Raw genomic sequence first — 24,230 nt, forward strand, 5'->3', positions numbered from 1 at the left:
GTCAGTCCCCACCCCCCACAGTTAGGAACACCTCCCTAGGACACACTTAACCCCTTGATTGCCCCCTAGTGTTAACCCCTTCCCTGCCAGTGTCATTTATACAGTGATCAGTGGATATTTTTATTTCTGATCATTGTAATAATGTCACTGGTCCCAAAAAAGTGTTAAAAGTGTCCGCTGCAATGTCGAAGTTCTGCTAAAAATCACTGATCGCCGCCATTGCTAGTAAAAAAAAAAAAATAATAAAAATTCCATATATCTTTCCTCTATTTTGTAGACGCTATTACTTTTGCGCAAACAACTCAATATACGCTTATTGAGATTTTTTTTTACCAAAAATATGTAGAAGAATACATATTGGCCTAAACTGATGAATAAAATTGTTATTTTACAGGTTTTTTTTTTGGGGGGGGGGGGGGGGGATATTTATTATAGCAAAAAGTAAACAATATTGTTTTTTTGTTTTCAAATTTGGCAGTCTTTTTTTTTGGTTATAGTGCAAAAAAGAAAAACCGCAGGGGTGATCAAATACCACCAAAAAAAGCTATAATTGTGGGAAAAAAAGTACATCAATTTTGTTTGGGTACAACATCGCATGACCACGCAATTATCAGTTAAAAGGATATATCGCAAAAAAACACCTGGTCGTTAAGGGGATAAATACTTCCGGTCCTTAAGTGGTTAACCTACCAACGTGTCTTTATGTGGAAACAGGAATACCCAGAGGAAACCCGTTCAGGCACGGGGAGAACATGCAAACTTCAGGCAGATAGTGTCATGGTTTGGATTTGAATTTGAGTAATCACAGCAACAAGGGTCCCTATTGGAACATATCCCTTCTATTCAAGTTCTGGTGACAACTTTAACATTCTGGAGGTCCACTCAGTTTCTCTTCCAGAGGACCAATTGTAAGGTTGGATCTTCTCAAAGGGGACACAAACAACAGTAAAAACCTGGCAAAGCTTCTAATTAGGGATGAGCTTCGTGTTCGAGTCGAACGTACGTTCGACTCGAACATTGGCTGTTCGTGCGTTCGGCGAATTCCGAACGTTTTGGCCGTTCGCGTCAAAATTCGAGTGACGCGCGCGCGGACCACAATGCACTGCGTTGGCGCAGTGCATTGCTGTCCGATGATTGGCCAAGCATGCACTGTGACCCCGCATGCTTGGCCAATCGCAGCGCCGGCAGCGAGGAGAGCCATGATTGGCCACAGGCAGGATGCCTGTGGCCAATCATAGCTCAGACTGTGTAGTGCACGCCCCACACTATATAAGGCCGCCTTTAAGGCGGCCTCCTGTAGTGTGTTACTTTGCATCTGAAGCAGTGGGTGTTCTGTGTACCTTCAACACAGTACACACCAATCATTTTTGGCTGATTTCCTATCTTGCTGCTGTGTAGTGGTTGTTGTCTGTGCCCTGACTGCAGTATACACCACTATATTCACCTCACCTATATAGCTAGTGATCTAGCTTTAACCACTTAACAACTGCCCATTGCCGATTAACGGCTTCAGGGCGGTTGTTTAACTCAGAGAGGCCGTTAATTAACGGCCTCCCAGAATTCTGCTCTCGCGTGCCCCGAGGTGTGCGCACTCGAGAGCATCCGTGACCGCCGGGTCCATAGGACCCGGCGCATTACGGTAAACGGCCGCTCATAGCGGCCGTTTACCACGTGATTGCTCCGTCAAATGACGGAGTGATCACTTGGAAACAAACCGGCGTCATGTTATGACGCCTGTTCCTCCCTCCCCTTTCTGTACCGATCGGTACAGCGGAGGGGAAAGAGATCGGTGTCAGCAGCGATGTGGGCTGCATCTGCAGTGCCCACATCGCTGCTCACCGAATTTAACCCCTCAATTCCCTGCCAATACTCTGCAATACCAGTGCATACTCTGCAGTACCCTGCCATTACTCTGCAGTACCCCGCCATTACTCTGCAGTGTACCCCGCCATTACTCTGCAGTGCAGTACCCTGCCATTACTCTGCAGTGCAGTACCCTGCCATTACTCTGCACTACCCCGCCATTACTCTGCAGTACCCCGCCATTACTCTGCAGTGCAGTACCCCGCCATTACTCTGCAGTGCAGAACCCCGTCATTACTCTGCAGTGCAGTACCCTGCCATTACTCTGCAGTGCAGTACCCTGCCATTACTCTGCAGTGCAGTACCCTGCCATTACTCTGCAGTACCCTGCCATTACTCTGCAGTACCCCGCCATTACTCTGCAGTACCCCCCATTACTCTGCAGTAACCCCCATTACTCTGCAGTACCCCCCAATACTCTGCAGTACCCGCCAATACTCTGCAGTACCCTGCTATTACTCTGTAGTACCCCGCCAATACTCTGTAATACCCTGCCATAAATTGCCATACCCAGCCATACTCAGAGATACCCAGCCATACTCGGTGATACCCTGAAGTACCCAGCCATAGACGCCTCCCACCCCTCACCGCCCTCCGGTGCTTCTACCAACTCGCCAGTACGATCAAAGCCAGAATCTTTTTTTTAATTTTTTATTTCAGGCTTCCCAGCCTAGAGGTGAGATGTGGGGTCATATTGACCCCCCAGATTTCACTGTAAAGAGGACCTGTCACCCCATATTCCTATTACAAGGGATGTTTACATTTCTTGTAATAGGAATAAAAGTGATCAAAAATATATTTTTGGGAAAAAAAATGTCAAACTAAAATAAATAGTAAATGAACAATAAAAAAATAAAATAAAAATTAAAGCGCCCATGTCCCCATGTGCTCGCATGTGCCACACATGTGAGGTATCGCCGAGAATGTTAGAGCGAGAGCAATAATTCTAGTCCTAGACCTCCTCTGCAACTCAAAACATGTAACCAGTAAAAAAAAATTTAAAGCGTCGCCTATGGGGATTTTTTAAGTAGCGACGTTTGGCGCCATTCCACGGGCATGTGCAATTTTGAAGAGTGACATGTTTGATATCTATTTACTCAGCATAACTTCATCTTTCACTTTATGCAAACATTGGGCTAACAAGTGGTTAATAATAGAGCTTGCAGTCAGTAGTGTTAGGAGATAGTGCGTGCTGTCTGCGTGCTCTGTACCCAGTACATACCGCTATAATATAGGGCAGGCCCCTACTTTCAAACATCCAACTTACAAACATCTCCTACTTGCAAATGCAAGGAGACAGCAGCAAGTGAGATGAAAAAAGATGGACGACAAAACAAATTATACAGGGCTGATAACCCTTCCCTATGTTTTCCAAAAAGCTTAAAGATATTTTTTTGGACTGGAGCTACACTTTAAAAATGTACCGGTTGAAAATGACAAACAGATTCAACTTAACACAACAAACCTACACAGTCCCTGTCTTGTTTGCACCGCCTGTATACTGCTGTTCTGAGTATATAGGGCCTGGGGGCCACACGCATTTCCTTTTTTTAATATGGGTACGGGGTTCCCCTTAATATGTGTACAAGACCCAAATAGGCTGGTAATGGGCAGGGAGGGCTACCCATGCCATTTTTCTGAATGATTTTCAACCATATTGCAGGAACCAGATATAACATTAAAACCGCAAGCAGTTTTAAATGGTGTTATTTCCGTTTAATGTCATTTTGTGCAGGGACTGTTCTAAACACGGGAAACATGTGGCACTTCACAGGCATACTATAGACACCCCCCAGGCACCATATTTAAAGGAATATTTCACTTTTTTTTTTCACTTTAATCGTCATTAAAATCAGTGCTCCCGCCAAAACGGTAGTTTTTAAAACTTTTTTTTGCAGTGACCCATGTCCCCTGAGGCAGGAGGCAGGTCGCCAAACCCTTTTTAGCACACTATCTTGCATATTAGCCGTTAAAATTAGCACTTTCCAATTCAAACGTTCGAGTCCCATAGACTTCAATGGGGTTCTAACGTTCGTACCGAACGCGGGGGTCGTTCGCAAGTTCTGGTGCGAACCGAACCGGGGGGTGTTCGGCTCATCCCTACTTCTAATCCTTCTCCACTCTATTCTTAAAAGTTTTAAATGGAGTTATACTTTAAGATGTTGTGCACAAGAGACACAATGAGCACAACGTGGATTCCACGATGTAAAACATAAACCCTTGAGACTAGTGTACACTGGCATGATATCAGGCATCCAATAGTGTCAAACAGCAGCAACCAACACAAGTAGCATAAAGTTTTAAACAAGCAACACATTTTAGCTTCCTTTTTTATAGTGGCCACTTTCAAATTTAAAGTGGTTGTAAACCTCAGACATAAAATATGAACAAAGCATATCCCTTTGTAGTACTTGTTTCAATTAAGAGCACTAATGCCGCGTACACACGATCAACACGATCAGACTATCGACAAACCACCGGAAAGTCCGCCAAATTTCCGAACGAGCGGACCTGCCCACACACTGAACTTTTCCGGCGGACTATACCGCCGGACTATCCTGCCGTACTTTTGAAATGAACGGACTTGCCCACACACGGAGGAAAGTCCGTTCATTTTGAACACGGCTCCAGGTAGCCGGGACTAGCAAAGGAAGTTAATGTTGCCGCCTTCGGTCATCACCTGGTATGGACTTAAAGGGGAAGCCCTACGCCAAAAAAACGGCGTGGGGGTCCCCCCAGGTCCATATCAGACCCTTATCTGAGCACGCTACCCGGCCGGTCAGGAAAGGGGGTGGGGACGAGCTTTCTTCTTCATTGCTGCCACTCGGGGGTCTTCTTCTGACTTCAGGGGTCTTGTCCCCCTCTTCGGTTCTTCTTGCCGGGCCTCCGCACCTTCTTCCAGCTCTTTTACAAGCGGTGACCCGGTCTTCTGTCGCCGCTGTCTTCACCGCCTTCTGTTCTTCTCTTCTTTTTCCTATAGATGTTGACTCGTCGCTGTCTCTGGCCGTAATGACAGGGACGTGTTGCGCGGCGACTTATATAGGGACAATGGGCGAGGTCACCGGGTGATGTCCCCGCCCATTATGATGTCACAGTCCCAGCATCCTCTGGGACTGTGACATCATAATAAGCGGGGACATCACCCGGCGATGTCCCTATATAAGTCGCCGCACGCCGAGTCCCTGTCATTGTGGCCAGAGAGAGCGTTGAGTCAACATCTCAAGGAAGAAGAACAAGAAGAACAAGAAAAAGAGAAGGCGGCGGCCATAGAAGACCGGGCCACCGCTCGTAAAAGAGCTGGAAGAAGGCGCGGAGGCGGGCGACATTGACTTCCTTCGCTAGTCCCGTCTACCTGGAGCCGTGCTCAAAATGAACGAACTTCTCTCCGTGCACACACACGGCCGTATTGTCCGCCGGAATGCGAGTCTGGCGGACAGTTTTTGAGTCAAGTCTGACTTTTGGGTAAAAAAAGTCCGCCGGAGCCCAAACACAGGTGGATTGTCCAGCGGATTCTGGTCCGCCGGACTTTTTCACCGGATAGTTTGATCGTGTGTACACGGCATAAGTGTCATTTCTGTCTGCTGCTTCATTCCTCTGCTATTAGCATGAATCACCTCTGACAAGTTTTTCTGACACCAAGAGAAAAAAGGTGACAGAAGGGACCTCTAGCCGATTGTCAGCCTCAGCTCTGTTCCTGTGGGTTGTGTGAAGGGGGGTGTGTCTTCCCTCCAATCAGCTCTCAGAGCTCTCCTCACTGATGTAACTTCAGCTTTCTGCCCCCTGCTTTTCAGAGCTGAGAGATGGTGTGTAAATTCTGCACTTTGAATAGATGTAGGGGAAAGATCGCTGCAGATAAACAGGTACAATTGATATAAGATGATTTGTTTCAGGCCAGTCACTTCACTGGGTATATGTGAAGGTTTACAACCACTTTAGGCTAGGTATACACAAGTCCGGTTTTAAAAGGAGTCCCTTGCAGCTTTGTTTACCGGTTTAGTTGCGATTCAGGTGCGATTTTTTTATTTGAATTCACACCTGAACCAGATCTAAAATCACACAGGACAGGACTCTTTTAAAAAAGATACTCTAGAGGTTATGGGGGTAGGCCCCCAGAATGATACAATGGATTAAAGCATTATATAACGAGCCCACAGCAAGGGTGAAGGTAAATGGGTCTGTTTCAGAACCTTTTGAGATGCATAACGGCACTAGGCAGGGTTGTCCCCTGTCCCCCTGTTGTTTGTGCTGTCAATAGAACCGCTACTAGCGGGCATTCTACAGAATGTAAACATCAGGGGGATTAAAATAGGAGAGGAGGAACATAAACTCACGGCTTATGCCGACGATATCCTGTTTTTTATAACTAAGCCTAGGATAACCTTGCCCAACTTAGTGAAATTTAGAAAATTATATGGAGAAATATTCCATTTCAAAATGAACACGGCCAAATTCGAGATCCTAAATATTAATGTGCCAAAACAGGAGGAGCAGGTGTTTCAAGAAGAGTTCCCATTTATTTGGTGGGAAAAAGAGTTCAAATATTTGGGAGATAGATAACAACATCCTCGAAGATGCTTTACCATGCGAATTTCATACCACTGCTGAACGAGATTAAATTAGACCTAAACAAAATCACATCAAGACACGTGTCATGGTTAGGAAGAATTAACATCTTTAAAATGAGTATCCTACCGAAGATTATGTATAAGATGCAAATGTTACCGATCCCTCTCCTACAGGTATATTTTAAAACATTTAAAACCCTATTCCTAGGGTTTATCCCGGAAAAAAAGAAGGTGTGGGTTAGTTTGGCAAGGGTCAGAGGGGTTTGGGGGTACCAGATCTCAACAACTATTATAACACTGTTCTCCTCTCTCGAGTGAAAGAATGGGCTAAAAACAGCAAAGAAAAAAGATGGGTGGAAATAGAAAGTTCGATCAGTAAGGTTCTGCTCGGAAAATGTGGATATCTGCACGTTTGAAGAAAATGGATGAGAACACACATAAGATAACACAGAAAGCACTAGAGATATGGGATTGGACACATAAAAAGGAAAAATGGGGTTATAATTCACCACTTTTACTACTAAAAGATTCTGATTATTTTCCACCTGGGATAGAGTGTTTGGTTGGAAATTGGATTAAGATAGATAAAGCACAATTAAAATATGTAATGGTGAAAGGTAAAATATGCACGTTTCAGGAGCTAAATTGTAAAAAAAACTTGTTGGTGATAGATACATGGTGGTATTCCCAGCTGAAACACTTTACTGGGACATTGCCACAACCAATACGGTCCATAGAGGACCTACTCCCTTTTGAGCCGTTATGCCTCATACACACGGTCGGACATTCCGACCACAAAATCCGTCTGATTTTTTCCGACGGATTTTGGCCGAAACTTATGTTGCATACACACGGTCGTGGAAAATCCGATTGTTCTGAACGAGGTGACATCAAACACGTACATCGGGACTATAAATGGGCCAGTAGCCAATAGCTTTCATCTCTTAGTTTATTTTGAGCATGTGTGGCACTTTGTCCGTCGGAATTGTCTACACAAGATCGAAATTTATGCGATCCGATTTTGTTGTCGGGTAAAATTTTAGCTCCAGCTCTCAAACTTTGTGCGTCGGAAAATCAGACGGAAAATGTATCTTCTACGTTTAACATTAAACATACATGGACAATGCTTTGAAACACTTCTTTGCGGTTCCAAATCCTGGGCACACAATACGTTTTGCTGAAAAGATGGGAGTATAATGAAGGGGAGAAGAAAAGAGATTGGGAAAAGTTGATAATGTGAAATGGATGAGCTAAGTCCAGAGAGGAGAGGAGAGGGAGGGGGGTGGGATGGGATATAACATATTTTTGTAATACATGATGTAATGTCGAGAAGTGAGTCTCGACTTTTTTTTTTTATATATATATAATATACAGAAAATCAATAAAGAGAGTGAAAAAAATATATAAAATAAAATAAAAGACATGCTACTTTAAAAATAAAAAAATAAAATCACACGAGACAGGACTTTTTTAAAAAATGGACCGCGACCGCCCCGGACATGTGTGAACCCGCTCCATTCTAAGCTGGTCCAGTTCACATGTTATGCAAATCGGATGAAGTCCAAAATGCATCCAATTCGCATATATGTGAACCGAGCCTCAATGAATTGTCTGTCTCTATATTTTTCAAGCTTAGAAATGATCTGACCAGCACTGGGTGGTACTAATATACCTACACTTTGCTAGGTCAACAATCTCTACTCCAAGTCAACACCACTGACTTTGAATGAGTATGCAGTTGGTATAGTTAGAACTCCTTTTTGGTTCAGTGACTTAGAAAGCAATGGGGTCATTGGATAAGCATTTTCAAATGGAAAATTTAGCAATTTCATCCAACATATTTTTACTCTACAAGTTTACTTTAAAGTGACTCTGTCTGTCTCAAAATTGAAAGTGCCCACCTGCAAGTAAATACTTATCTTTCCCATCACCTGTGCAACTGAACACCACTCTGATCCAGAGAGATCCCCAGCTAAATTATTCTGCAGAAACCAACACTTGGAGGCGACTTCCATTGAAATCAATGGGTACAAGTTGCCTAGAAGTTGGATTGAAGTAGTACAGGAACCTTCTTTGAAGTCGGAGCGACTGCTGTAGTGTACATTAAGACGGCTCCATTAACTAACATTGATTTTCTCAACAGCGTGACTTGGGGCGACCTGAAGTCGGATCCCGAGTTGCCCCTGTGTGAACAGGCTCTTAGTGGTGTTGATCTTCTGGTCCCCCACAGCACACATTGGTTACTCCTGCCAACCTGTAAGTCACTACCATGTACCCTAGTGACATTGAGGTCAACAGGAAGAATGCTGAATGCTGTGGAGAAGCAAGAGATCTATACCCCCAATCTTCTAGACTAGAAAGAAAAATTCTGGAACTAGTCTCTTAGACCAGCCAGCTAACAATTTTAAAAAGCCCACTAAAAAGGTTGTTCGATATAATAATATATGTGCATGTGGTCATACAACAGTTCACTGTTCCCTGCACAATTCTGACGTTATAGGCCCCCAGATGTTCTACATTTAACATTAAAACATACATGAACAATGCTTTTAAACACTTCTTTCCAGTTCCAAATCCTGGGTCAACTGGTCTGGCCATTCAACCTAACCATTACTTCCATGTATATGCCAGATTACACACAAACACTAAAGCCAAATATCTGGATCAAAAGAAACCATTCAAAGACTACAAGTATTGAGAGTCAGGGTCGATGCCCAACCACATGAACCACTTGTTATTCAACATCTGAGCTGCAAAAAAAAAAAAAAAAACTGTCTTTGTACTGCCCCTTTTATATTAGAGGGTTACAAATAAGAATTCACTATAATTTATTAATGTATAGCACATCGTTTCTCAACCTTTTTACCCCAAAGGAGCCCTTAAAATAATATTTCGATTTCAAAGTACCCGCTAAAATTCAATTTTTGGGTTTCCTTTTGAAATAAATGCCCCTTACATTGCTGCTCAGTGGGAATAATGTCCCCCTTATTTTGGTGGTCAGTGGAAAGAATCCTCCCCTTACATTGGTGGTTACTGAAAAGAATCCTCCCCTTACATTGGTGATCAGTGGAAAGAGTCCTCCCATAACATTGGTGGTTCGTGGGAAGAATGCCCCCTACAGTAGTGGTCAATGGGAAGAATGCCCACTTACATTGCAGGTCGCTGAGAATAATGCCCCTTATATTGGCGAACGGTTGGAAGAATGTTCTTTAAATTGGTGGTCAGTAGGATGAATGCCCTTTACATTGGTGGTCAGTGAGAAGAATTCCCTTTACTTTGGTGGTCAGTGGGAAGATTGCCCTCTTACATTGAAGGTCAGTGGGAAGACTGCCTCCTTACACTGGAGATCAGTGGGATGATTGCCCCCTTAGATTGAAGATCAGTGGTAAGATTGCCCCCTTACATTGAAGGTCAGTGGCAAGATTGCCTCCTTACATTGAAGGTCAGTGGGAAAATTGCCCCTTTACATTGACGGTCGCTAAGAAGATTGCCCCCTTACATTGGAGGTCAGTAGGAAGATTGCCCCCTTACATTAGAGGTCGTGGGAAGACTGCCTCCTTACACTGGAGGTCAGTTGGAAGATTGCCCCCTTACATTGAAGGCCAGTTGTAAGATTGCCCCCTTACATTGAAGGTCAGTGGCAAGATTGCCTCGTTACATTGAAGGTCAGTGGGAAAATTGCCTCTTTACATTAAGAAGATTGCCCCCTTACATTGGAGGTCAGTAGGAAGATTGCCTCCTTACATTGAAGGTCAGTGGGAAAATTGCCCCTTTACATTGAAGGTTGGTAAGAAGATTGCCCCCTTACTTTGGCGGTCGGCGGGAAGAATCCCCCTTTACTTTGGTGGTCAGTGGGAAGAATGCCCCTTACATTGGTAGTCAGTGGGAAGAATGCCCCCCCCCCTTACATTAGTGGCCAGAATGTCCCCTTCTTTTCTCTGCCAAGTGCCACTGGACCGAAAACTATGCAGATACCATCAGGTGGGAAGTCAGTCAGCTACAGCTCAACTAAAAAACTTCTGAATGAACCCTAGAGTTCCACTAAACCTTGGTTGAGAATACTCTGGTATACGGCATTGTTAAACCTGCTGTAACTACTACCAACAAATTGAAATGTATTTGTCACTGCATATAACTGCACTGTAAACTGCTGCAATGCAACACTGCTTTACAGATTTCATTATGAAAGTCACATTTTGCATATTATGAGGCCCAGTCACTAAACGCCACTGGGGCCCCTCTAATTACTCACTAGATCCCACTGTTTCTGTCACGGGATGCTCACCACCATGCTACTTGCATTTTCTCTCCCTCTTACTTGGCCAAGTAGCAGAAATGACAAGGTAGCACAGGCAGATAGGGATGAGCCGAACACCCCCCGGTTCGGTTCGCACCAGAACTTTCAAACGGACCCCAAATTCGAACGAACTTTAGAACCCCATTGAAGTCTATGGGACTCGAACGTTCGAAATGAAAAGTGCTAATTTTAACGGCTAATATGCAAGATACTGTCCTAAAAAAGGTTTGGGGATCTGGCTCCTGTCCCAGGGGACATGGGTCAATGCCTAAAATGTTTTTAAAAATGGCCGTTTTGGCGGGAGCACTGATTTTAATGACGATTAAAGTGAAAAAAAAAGTGAAATATTCCTTTAAATATGGTGCCTGGGGGGTGTCTGTAGTATGCCTGTGAAGTGCCACGTGTTTCCCGTGTTTAGAACAGTCCCTGCACAAAATGACATTAAACGGAAATAACACCATTTAAAACTGCTTGCGATATGGTTGCAATATGGTTGAAAATCATTGAGAAAAATGGCATGGGTAGCCCTCCCTGCCCATTACCAGCCTATTTGGGTCTTGTACGCATATTAAGGGGAACCCTGTACCCATATTAAAAAAAGGAAATGCGTGTGGCCCCCAGGCCCTATATACTCAGAACAGCAGAATACAGGCGGTGCAAACAAGACAGGGACTGTGTAGGTTTGTTGTGTTAAGTTGAATCTGTTTGTAATTTTCAACTGGTACATTTTTAAAGTGTAGCTCCAGTCAAAAAAACTATTTTTAAGCTTTTTGGAAAACATAGGGAAGGGTTATCACCCCTGTATAATTTGTTTTGTCGTCCATCTTTTTTCATCTCACTTGCTGTTGTCTCCTTCCGTTTGCAAGTAGGAGATGTTTGTAAATTGGATGTTTGAAAGTAGGGGCCTGCCCTATATGCTCTGCAGAAATGGCGGAACAAGGTGTTGGTTTTGCCACAACATTGTAAGCCCTCAAAGTGACTCTTGGTGGGCGCTGGAGCGCCCTGCTGTGAACGATTATATCAAGAATTGTAATTACATGCCATTGTTGAACAGTGGTAGAAAAATTGACCTTTGGTGGTTGTGGTGCTGGTGCCACAACACTATAAGTCCTCACCGTTACTCTGGGTGGGCACAGGAAGGGGCCCTCCTGTGAAATATTATATCAAGAATTGTAATTACATGTCCCTGTTAAACAGGGGCAGAAAAATTTGGCCTTAGGCACTGGTGCTGGTGCCACCACACTGCAACCTCTCCCATATACTCTAGTTTTATTGCAGGAATTAGCCCTGCTGCAGAGTATTGCATCAAAAATTGTAATTAAACGCCCCTGTTAAACAGGGGCAGAAAAATTGGGCCTTAGGCACTGGTGCTGGTGCCACCACACTGCAACCTCTGCCATATACTCTAGTTTTATTGCAGGAATTAGCCCTGCTGCAAAGCATTGCATCAAAAATTGTACTTAAAGCGGGAGTCCACCGGGACTCCACGTTTTTTTTTTTTTTTTTAAAAGCCAGCAGCTACAAATACTGCAGCTGCTGACTTTTAAAATAGTGACACTTACCTGTCCAGCGCGCCCGCAATGTCGGCACCCGAAGCCGATCTGTAGATCGTATCTCGGGTGCTGCCGCCGCCATCTTGGGTATGGGAATCAGGAAATGGAGCCTTTCGGCTTCATTTCCCGGTTCCCTACTGCGCATGCGCGAGCCGCGCTGCGCAATAAGGACGGTCCCCGCTGCCTCTGGGATCTGTGTGTTTTCCCAGCAGGCAGCGGGGCACTTGCGGTAATATACGCCCCTTTCCGCAGAGAGCTATCCCGGAAGTGGGTACAGATACCTGTACTGTACATGTATCTGCACCCCCCTCCCCCCTGAAAGGTGCCAATTGTGGCGCCAGAGGGGGGGAGGGTTCCGATGAGCGGAGGTCCACTTTAGGGTGGACCTCCGCTTTAAACGCCCCTGTTGAACAGGGGCAGAAAAATTGGGCCTTAGGCACTGGTGCTGGTGCCACCACACTGCAACCTCTCCCATATACTCTAGTTTTATTGCAGGAATTAGCCCTGCTGCAGAGTATTGCATCAAAAATTGTAATTAAACGCCCCTGTTAAACAGGGGCAGAAAAATTGGGCCTTAGGCACTGGTGCTGGTGCCACCACACTGCAACCTCTGCCATATACTCTAGTTTTATTGCAGGAATTAGCCCTGCTGCAAAGCATTGCATCAAAAATTGTAATTAAACGCCCCTGTTAAACAGGGGCAGAAAAATTGGGCCTTAGGCACTGGTGCTGGTGCCACCACACTGCAACCTCTCCCATATACCCTTGTTTGATTGCAGGAATTAGCCCTGCTGCAAAGCATTGCATCAAAAATTGTACTTAAACGCCCCTGTTAAACAGGGGCAGAAATATTGGGCTGATGGCATCAACCAGAACCAGAAATGTTCTTCCAACATATCAGCGGAGGAGGAAGAGGATAGACAATCAACATAACAGGACAGTCACTCAGCATCAGCATAGGCAGTCTTGAAGGGATGTGATATTTAAAAAAAAATTATTCTGTTACATCAGCTTCAGGTGCTTGGTAGCGGTGGGTGATCCAAGACTGATTCATCTTGATGAAGGTCAGTCGATCAACTGATTCGGTGGACAGGCGCACCCTGTGATCGGTAACAAAGCCACCAGCAGCACTGAAGGTGCGTTCCGAAAGAACGCTGGATGCAGGACAGGCCAGTAGCTCAATTGCATACTGTGCAAGCTCTGGCCAGTGATCCATCCTCAAGACCCAGTAAGCCAGAGGATTTTTGGTGGGAAAGGTGTCCAAGTCTGACCTTGCCCCTAGGTATTCCTGCACCATGTAAATCAGACGCTGGCGATGGGTGCTGGAACCGATCATACCTTGGGGCTGCGGACTAAAAAATTGTCTGAAAGCATCAGTCAGACGGTCACCTTCTCCACCGCTCCTTCTGACCGATGCCTCAGCAACACGTTGTCCAGGACCAGGAGTTTGTAACCTCCCAGTCTCTGGGAACGCGTTGCACAGACCTTTCTGCAAGGCCTCCCGGAGATGTCTCATCCTCTGCTCCCTCTGCGATGGCAAGATAAGGTCGGCAACCTTACCCTTGTACCGTGGATCAAGGAGAGTGGCCAGCCAGTAATGGTCCCTCTCCTTGATCCGAAGAATACGAGGATCCTTCCGCAGGCTTTGCAGGATCAGGGAGGCCATGCAGCGTAGGTTAGCTGAGGCATTCGGTCCGGAGTCCTCTGGGTCACTAAGGACAACATGATCCGCAGCTACCTCCTCCCAGCCACGTACAAGTCCACGTGTTTCTTGGGACTGTAAATCATCCCTACAAGACTGCTGCTGCTGCTGCTGATGCTGAGTGCCAGCCTCCACCTCCATGCTGACACAATCATCCTCCTCCTCCTCTTCCTCCTCCTCATCCTCTTCCTGTGTGATGGGTGGCACAGCAGGAACACTGTCTGGATAAAGGGGGCCTTGAGAGGCAAGGAAGTCCTCCTCTTCCTGCCTCTGTTCTGCCTCAAGTGCCCTGTCCATTATTCCACGCAGCGTATGCTCCAAGAGGTGGACAAGAGGTACAGTGTCACTGATGCATGCACTGTCACTGCTCACCATCCTTGTGGCCTCCTCAAACGGTGACAGGACAGTGCATGCATCCCTGATCATGCCCCACTGGCGTGGTGAGAAAAAACCGAGCTCCCCTGACCCTGTCCTGGTGCCGTAGTCGCACAGGTACTCATTGATGGCCCTCTGCTGCGTGTGCAGCCACTGCAGCATGGCCAATGTTGAGTTCCATCTGGTGGGCATGTCACATATAAGGCGGTTCTTGGGCAGGTTCAACTCCTTTTGGAGCTCAGCCAGCCGAGCACAGGCATTAAATGATCGGCGGAAATGCACACAGACTTTCCTGGCCTGCTTCAGGACATCCTGTAAGCCGGGGTACCTGCCCAAGAACCGCTGCACCACCAGGTTAAGGACGTGAGCTACACAGGGCACATGGGTCAGTTGTCCCTGTCGGAGGGCGGAGAGGAGGTTGGTGCCATTGTCGCAAACCACCATTCCTGGCTTAAGCTGGCATGGCGTCAACCACCTCTCGGCCTGCCCCTGCAGAGCTGACAAAACATCCGCCCCAGTGTGGCTCCTTTCCCCCAAACAAACCAGCGCAAGCACGGCATGGCATCGTTTTGCCTGCGTACTTGCATAGCCCCTGGAACATAGTTAGTTAGTCAGGTTGAAAAAAGACACAAGTCCATCCAGTTCAACCAAAAAAAATAAAATAAAAAAAAATAAAATAAAATATACTATACATATATATACACATATACACACATACATATACCAGCCCATATACCCAATTCTATACCCACAGTTGATCCAGAGGAAGGCAAAAAAACCCCAGCAGAGCATGATCCAATTTGCTAAAGCAGGGGAAAAAAATTCCTTCCTGATCCCCCGAGAGGCAATCGGATTTTCCCCGGATCAACTTTACCTATAAATTTTAGTACCCAGTTATATTACGTACACTTAGGAAATAATCCAGGCCTTTCTTAAAGCAATCCACTGAGCTGGCCATAACCACCTCTGCAGGGAGTCTATTCCACATTTTCACAGCTCTTACTGTGAAGAAACCTTTCTGTATTTGGAGATGAAATCTCTTCTCCTCTAGACGTAAAGAGTGCCCCCTTGTCCTCTTTGTTGACTTTAAAGTGAATAACTCGACACCAAGTTCCCTATATGGACCCCTTATATATTTGTACATGTTGATCAAATCCCCCCTTAATCTCCTCTTATCAAGAGTGAATAAATTCAGTTCCTCTAATCTTTCCTCATAGCTGAGTTGCTCCATGCCTCTTATCAGTTTGGTTGCCCTTCTCTGCACTTTCTCCAGTTCCCCGATATCCTTTTTGAGAACTGGTGCCCAAAACTGAACGGCATATTCCAGATGAGGTCTTACTAATGATTTGAACAGGGGCAAAATGATATCTCTCTCTCTGGAGTACATACCTCTCTTAATACAAGAAAGGACTTTGCTCGCTTTGGAAACCGCAGCTTGGCATTGCATGCTATTATTGAGCTTATGATCTACCAAAACCCCCAGATCCTTCTCCACTATGGATTCCCCCAGTTGTACTCCCCCTAGCGTGTATGATGCATGCATATTCTTAGCCCCCAAGTGCATAACCTTACATTTCTCAACATTAAACCTCATCTGCCACGTAGTCGCCCAATTAGACAGAGCATTGAGGTCTGCTTGTAAATTGGAGACATCCTGTAAGGACGTTATTGCACCACATAGCTTGGTGTCATCTGCAAAGACGGAAATGTTACTCTTGATCCCAGACCCAATATCATTTATAAAGATATTAAAAAGTAAGGGTCCCAGCACTGAACCTTGGGGTACACCACTCATAACCTTAGACCATTCAGAGTAAGAATCATTAACCACTACTCTCTGAATTCTGTCTTTTAGCCAGTTTTCTATCCATCTACAAACTGATGTTTCCAAACCTGTAGACTTTACCTTACACATGAGCCGTGTGTGCGGAACAGTATCGAATGCTTTTGCAAAATCCAAATATATCACATCCACCGCCACCCCTCTGTCCAAGGTTTTACTTACCACCTCATAAAAAGAAATCAGGTTTGTCTGACAACTCCTGTCTTTCATGAATCCATGCTGTCTGTTGCTCAAAATATTTTTTTCCTGCAAGAACTCATCTATGTGGTCTTTTATTAATCCCTCCAGTATCTTCCCAACTATAGAAGTTAAACTAACGGGTCTATAATTACTTGGTAAGGACTTTGTTCCCTTTTTAAATATAGGCACCACATTGGCCCTGCGCCAATCCAGTGGTACTATTCCTGTCATTAATGAGTCCCTAAAAATTAGATACAGTGGCTTTGAAATTACAGAGCTCAATTCTTTTAGGATCCGTGGGTGGATGCCATCAGGTCCAGGTGCTTTCTCCACCTTTATTCTGTCCAAATATTTCTGGACCATATCACTTATGAGCCATTGTGGATTAGGGGCTGCGTCAGTACCACCCCCATTGTGGACATGAGCTCCCCCATGCTCCTTTGTATACACAGAGCTGAAGAAAGTATTTAATAAGTTAGCCTTCTCTTTGTCCCCAGTCACCCACTCCAGATTATTTTGCAAAGGGCCTACATGCTCAGACTTAACCTTTTTACTATTAATATATTTGAAGAATTTTTTGGGGTTTGTCCTACTGTCTTTTGCAATTTGTCTTTCATTTTGAATTTTTGCATCCTTGATTTCCTTTTTACATATTCTGTTAAATTCCTTGTAACATTTAAATGACACTAGTGTTCCTTCATTTTTATATTTTTTGAAAGCTCTTTTTTTTATAGTTTATAGCTTTTTTAACTTTGGCCGTGAGCCACATCGGCTTTATTTTTAACCTTTTAAACGTATTGCCCATGGGAATATACTTTGCCGTGAGATCACAAACAAGCTTTTTGAAGAATTCCCATTTCTGTTCTGTGCCCATTGGTGCCAATATTCTCTCCCAGTCTAAGTCCTGGAGAGCAGCCCTCATCCTTGGAAAATTTGCTCTCTTGAAATTAAGTGTTTTTATCTTTCCCGTATGTGATTTTTGCTTACAGCTAACATCAAATGAAATCATGTTATGGTCACTGCTACCCAGATGTTCCTTTATCTGAACATTAGTAATACGTTCTGCATGGTTTGAGATTACCAGGTCCAACAGAGCATCATTCCTAGTTGGGGCCTCAATAAACTGTACCATAAAATTGTCCTGTAATAGGTTTACAAATTTTTGCCCTTTAACTGTCCCAGCAGTGCCATTACCCCAGTCAATTTCTGGGTAGTTAAAATCCCCCATTATTATCACTGTCCCAGCCCTTGCAGCCCTTTCTATCTGTGCAAGGAGCTGAGTCTCCACCTCTTCGTTAGGAACGCCTACGGAGCACCGCTGGTTCTGAGGACAGAGCACTGGAAGAGGCCATGGAGGAAGAAGAAGAGGGGGTGGAGGAGAGAGGTGTGTCACAACCAATAGTAGCATTTTGGAGGCGTGGTGGCGGAACAACCTCCAACACTACTGCACCTTGTCCTGCATCCTTCCCAGCTGCCAGAAGAGTGACCCAATGGGCCGTAAAAGACAGGTAACGTCCCTGTCCATGCCTGCTGGACCATGAGTCATTGCCTTCCACATGCCGGTAGAGAGCCGGAATCGCCTTCCGTGAGAAAAAGTGGCGTTTGGGGACCTGCCATTGAGGAACCGCACATTGTACAAACTCACGGAAGGGGGCCGAGTCTACCAACTAAAAAGGCAGCAGTTGAAGTGCTAGCAATTTAGCCAAGCTAGCATTCAACCGCTGGGCATGTGGATGGCTGGGAGTGAACTTCTTTCGCCGGTCCAGCAGCTGGGGCAGGGACATTTGCCTGTATAATCGGACGTGGGTGTACCGCTAGCAGAGTTCCCGGAAGCACTTGGCTGTGACACACCTAATTCTACACCTTCATTCCTCTCAGAGCAGGTTTCAGAGAGGACTGAAGGTCTAGTGGGGTTGGAGATGCCAGCTGATGAGGAGCAAGGAGAGGTCCGCTTTGTTCTTTGGTGTGGGTCTTTGAGGTACGCTTGCCAACGAGCTGCATGGCAGGTCAACATATGTCTGGTCAAGCATGTGGTGCCCAAGCGGCTGATGTTTTGGCCACGTGAGATACGCTTGAGACATATGTTGCAAATAGCAGCGGTGCGATCTGATGCACTCGTCTCAAAAAAGGCCCACACCAAAGAACTTTTAGAATAACGCGCAGAGGCAGCGCTCTGCACAGGCGGAGCTCTGCGGTGTGATTCAGTCGGTGTGCTGCCCCTAAGCTGGCCCCCGGAGGGCATCCTGCCTCGTTGGACATGTGCCTCCTCCTCCTCCTCCTCCTCCTCTCTCCTTCCAGGCACCCACATGGAGTCAGTGCCCTCATCATCCCCTCCCTCTTCATCGCTGTAGCAAACCTGGCAGTATGCTGCAGCTTGTGGAACATGACTGCCAGATTGCTGTCCTTCTTGAGCATCCCCTCTCTCTGCGCTCACGCTACTGCCTTCCTCTAGCTGAGTGTCATCATCAGAGCCCACAAAACACTGGGCATCCTCCTGGAGCATGTACCCAACACTGTGCTCAAAGAGTTCAGGAGACTCCTCAGGAGGACGTGGTGGGTCTAGGGAAGGAGTCACTGATGATGACATTGAGAGGAGGGAAGACGATGCGTTGGCAGCTGCTTTGCTAGTACCCTGAGCCTGGGTGAGAGAGGATGAGGAGGATGAAGAGGGCTTGGTCATCCACTCTACCAAGTCGTTGGCATGTTGCGGCTCAACATGTCCAGATGCCGAAAAGAAGGACAAGCGTGTCCCATGGCCACGTGCTGATGACAATGCACCGTGTCCACGACCAGCACTGTTGTCTCTAGACACAGAGCCTGCTTGCCCTCTTTTATCAGCTCGCGCCTGTCTGCCTCTCCTTGCTGGCCTTCCAGACATGGTAATGGCCTGAAGGGAGTTGGGTAAAAAAGCAGTTGGGTAGTGTATATTGTGCTAGAGGCACACAACACCCACTAACTCCTGCAGATGCCTTTATTATAGAACACCAGAGATAAAGGGGTATATACAGATGTATACTGTGCTGTGCTGGAGGCACACACAACTTCCAATAACTCCTGCAGATGGCAAGTGGTCTCAAATAGAGAAGAGCTATGTAGGTGGATATAGCGGTATGTACTGGGTACAGAGCACGCAGACAGCACGCACTAGCTCCTAACACTACTGACTGCAAGCTCTATTATAAAAGATAGATCACTAGCTATATAGGTGAGGTGAATATAGCGGTGTATACTGCGGTCAGGGCACACAGACAACAACCACTACACAACAGCAAGATTGAAAATCGTCCGAAAACGATCGGTGTGTACTGTGTTGAAGGTACACAGAACACCCACTAACTCCTGCAGATGCCTTTATTATAGAACACCAGAGATAAAGGGGTATATACAGATGTATACTGTGCTGTGCTGGAAGCACACACAACTTCCAATAACTCCTGCAGATGGCAAGTGGGCTCAAATAGAGAACAGCTATGTAGGTGGATATAGCGGTATGTACTGGGTACAGAGCACGCAGACAGCACGCACTAGCTCCTAACACTACTGACTGCAAGCTCTATTATAAAAGATAGATCACTAGCTATATAGGTGAGGTGAATATAGCGGTGTATACTGCGGTCAGGGCACGCAGACAATAACCACTACACAACAGCAAGATCGAAAATCGGCCGAAAACGATCGGTGTGTACTGTGTTGAAGGTACACAGAACACCCACTGCTTCAGACGCCAACACACTACACAAGGCCGCCGCTCTGGCGGCCTTATATAGTTTGGGGCGTGCAGTACACAGCCTGAGCTATGATTGGCCACAGGCATCCTGCCTGTGGCCAATCATGGCTCTCCTCGCTGCTGGCGCTGCGATTGGCCAAGCATGCGGGGTCACAGTGCATGCTTGGCCAATCATGAGCCAGCAATGCACTGCGCCATCGCAGTGCATTGTGGGCCGTGAGCGCCACACGAATTTGGCGCGAACGGACCAAAATGTTCGGACTTCGCCGAACGGACGAACAGCCAATGTTCGATTCGAACGTATGTTCGACTCGAACACGAAGCTCATCCCTACAGGCAGAGACAGGCAATAAATTATTATCATAGTGCAGTACCATGGGCATACTGTAAGTCCACAATTGAGGGGTCTGGTGGTCATTTTGGAAAAGTCTGCAACTCAGTGATATAGAACGCTCTCCAGAGAAAAGAAATGGGGAGCAATTCTGGTAATCCACAAAGTCCTACAAATAGCACTACATCAGCAAACCAATTAAGAAATGAATTTATATATTATAGGTATTTAGTTTACAGTATATAGCACACTCAAACTGTACAGAGAACATTTTAAAATAATGTACAGTATATAACAAACAATATGCAAATACAAATCTTGAAGAATGCAATAATCATTAAAAAAACTAAACAGAGGGACTTGATTAGAAGTTTTTGTCTCAATCTTTTTTCTTTTTTTTTTTAATACTTTATCCTCTTGCAATTCCTCTCTTTGATCATCATTGCTCTTTGAAATACCTTTCATTTTGAAAGTGCTGCCATTGCACCAGAAGGAACAAAAAACTTACATGCAGGATTTTTTCTGACCCAGCGTACGCCAACGCAAGCAGTGCTGGATTTTTATCTCAGGAGCCTATAGGGAGAGAATTCTGAAGTGCCCCTGATCACATTCCAGCTCCATCCACCCCCCCCCCCCCCCGATCCTATTTGGCTCCATTCACCATGATCCCATTCCTGCTCCAACCATCCCTCCAATCCCATACTAGCTCCATCCACCTCCGATCCTATTCTGGCCCCATCCACCACCCCGATCCCATCCTGGCTCTATCCACCACCCCGATCCCATCCCTGCTCCACCCATTCCTCCTATCCCATCCCGGCTCCATTCCCCACCCCAATCCCATCCCTGCTCCAACCATCCCTGCTCCATTCACCACCCCGATCCCATCCCTACTCCAATCATCCCTCCTATCCCATGCTGGCTCCATTCACCACCCTGATCCCATCCCTGCTCCAACCATCCCTCCAAACCCATCCTGGCTCCACCCACCACCCTGATCCCATGCCGGCTCCATCCATCACCCCAATCCTATCACAGGTCGATCCATCACCCTGATCCCATCCTGGCTCCACCCATCATCCCAATCCCATCAAGCCTCCATCCACTACCCTGGTCCCATCCCAGGTCCATCCATCACCACAATCTCATCCCGGCTCCATCCATCACCCTGATCCCATCCTGGCTCCATTCATCACCCCAATCTCATCCTAACTCCATCCATCCCCTGATCCCATCCCTGCTTCCTCCAGCACAAGTGCAGGGAGGGGATTCGGTTATGTCTATCGGGGGGGGGGGGCAGCACACAGCTCAGACAGGAGACCCCACCAGTCCCATCATGGCCTGGTCCTTGGAAAATATTAGGCAGTGTATGCCATGGATCCGGTACTAGACGGAGAATGGAGAGGATGGGTGTGAGCACCGGACACCCCTCAACACCAAGATGAGTCCCTAATATACCGCACCAATCCACATTGAGATGTATCCGCTCCTCATACCCCATTTATAGAGACCAGGAGCCAGGACATCCCAGGTCCGATCACTGCAGGAAACCCCACTACACTACATACCGCCGATCTAAAGTCTTCTCTCCCCAGGACCCCTCTGTGTGTATAAATAAAGGAATCTTCTACAGACTGAATCTCATCCAAGAATTATAATATCCCCCATCTAAAGTCTGTGCTCTGTGCATATCCCAATCAGTCTGTACATAGAGAGATTAAAAAAAACACATACAGACGGGTGCCTCTCTAGGAAGGACGTGCCTACAGTGTCTGTTGGGAAATTTGGCCCTGAATGGAAGGTAGTTGGAGCTGCATTACCCTAGTGTGTTGGAGTACCACTTAAAATGAAAAGCACCACAGTGTGCTAAAAATGTGAGTTTTGACTCTTAATGCAGAACTTTACCCATAACAACTTGATAAAAGGAAGCAAGGAACATACATTCATTCCATGAGTGTGTGCTGTAAATTGCCTCCAACATTGCTTCTGTTCTTGCTGGAGGCTGCCATTTTTCTGAAGCTCAGAGCCCCTGAGCAGCAGTAAATCTTTAGGCTATCAGCAGATCGGCCTCTACATTTTAGGCACAGTGCCAAAAAATAGAGAGCAACTGAGCATGTGCATGTTTTACATAGCTACGCCTACAAAAGGGGCCAACCTGACGTGGTCTAGCAGGGCTTAATTCTCTGACTAAAGTTCCACTTTAAGCCTGCCATAAACAGCTCAAATTTTGGATAATTCCTGTTGAATCAGCCAAAATTTGTGCAATGGATCACGCTGTCGACGCCATCCAACACAAAAAAAGTAGATTTTTTAATCAGCTTTTGCTAAAGGAGCTGGGTGAAAAATTGCTGACTAACCGGTGACTGCACCCAGTCATGTATTCTGACAACTACAGGTGCCATCTGTCAGAATAGAATAGCCAAAAGGACAGATCTTCTGTCTACACTGTTTAGCACTCATGGGGAAATCTAATCATTTGCTCTTGTTTGGCCTATGGACTGAACAAGAGAAATCTGTATGTGTTTGGCTAGCTTTAAAAAGTAGGGCTGTTACTGATTAAAAATGTTGTGTTCGATTAATCGATTTTTTTTAATCGATTAATCGACTAATTTTGATTAATTATAACACACATACAGATCCAACTACTTTTAGCTGATCTCCTTGCATTGCAACTCTGCATAAGTCAGTGGTAAATGTGGTATACACTATATACAATCACCTGACACTAGTTAGTTTCCACAATCCATGACTTAACTTCACAGTTCACACAAATATGTTTTAAATTCAAATGTAGCACTGACGTAAGTCATTTTTTTTTTCCACAGTAGTGTGACAATCCCTCCACCTCCGGTCTAACTAATCACTCTTACCTTATGGCATGGACCCCTGTGCAAACAGGTGGTCATGCAAGCGGGTATCAAAAGGGTTAACATGGACCATAAAAGTGCTCACCTTTTAAGTATAAGATTTCGTTTTTGTGTTCAAACACAAACTACTTACATAAAGATGATAAAAACACAGCATGTAAAGCCGTCAATCTTGTTAGTTCTGTAGGGCACCAGCGGGTGGCGTCATGCATAGCTCCTCCCCGTACACGTTATGTTCAATCAGAAACTTCAACGTCACCGGACTCCTCCCCCCTTCCCTTTGTTAGCAGACGGAGGCACTTGGGGAAGGGGGGAGGAGTCCGGTGATGTCACCGGATCTCCGGCGGAACTCCCTGGAGACCCGGGAAGTCGGCGGAGAGGTGAGTACCGGTCAAAATAATTTTTTGATCGATCAAAAAAATTAACGATTAATCGAGGAATTAATCTTTAATTTTCACAGCCCTATTAAAAAGTAACTCCACTTTCGTTGAAAAAACATTCCCCTCTGGGTGTTTAACCACTTAAGGACCGCCGATATACGTTGGCAGAATGGCACAGCTGGGCACAATCACGTACCGGCACGTGATTCTATAAGTGCCCAGCCAAAATGGTATAAAACTATCCCCTATTTTGTAAACGCTATAACTTTTGTGTAAACCAATCAATAATCGCTAATAGCGATTTTTTTTTTTTTTCCAAAAATATGTAGAAGAATACGTATCGGCCTAAACTAAGGAAAAAAAAATGTTTGATATTTTTTGGGGATATTTATTATCGCAAAAAGTAAAAAATATTGCATTGTTTTCAAAATTCCCGCTTTATTTTTGTTTATAGCACAAAAAACAAAAAAAAACGCAGGGGTGATCAAAAAGAAAGCTCTATTTGTGGGAAAAAAGGACGCCAATTTTGTTTGGGAGCCACGTCGTA

The 24,230-nt window shown here is 45.6% G+C and overlaps 1 protein-coding gene across 1 annotated transcript in view; it reads right to left on the reverse strand.

The window, feature by feature from the left end:
• LOC143982350 (arf-GAP with SH3 domain, ANK repeat and PH domain-containing protein 3-like) overlaps positions 1 to 24,230 on the reverse strand; it is a 114,569-nt gene that overhangs the window by 83,005 nt on the left and 7,334 nt on the right. The window lies entirely within an intron of this gene.

This window comes from Lithobates pipiens, unplaced genomic scaffold (genome assembly GCF_037356315.1).
Source record: "Lithobates pipiens isolate NorthernLeopardFrog02 unplaced genomic scaffold, aLitPip1_a1.2 Scaffold_16, whole genome shotgun sequence".
Taxonomy (NCBI): domain Eukaryota; kingdom Metazoa; phylum Chordata; class Amphibia; order Anura; family Ranidae; genus Lithobates; species Lithobates pipiens.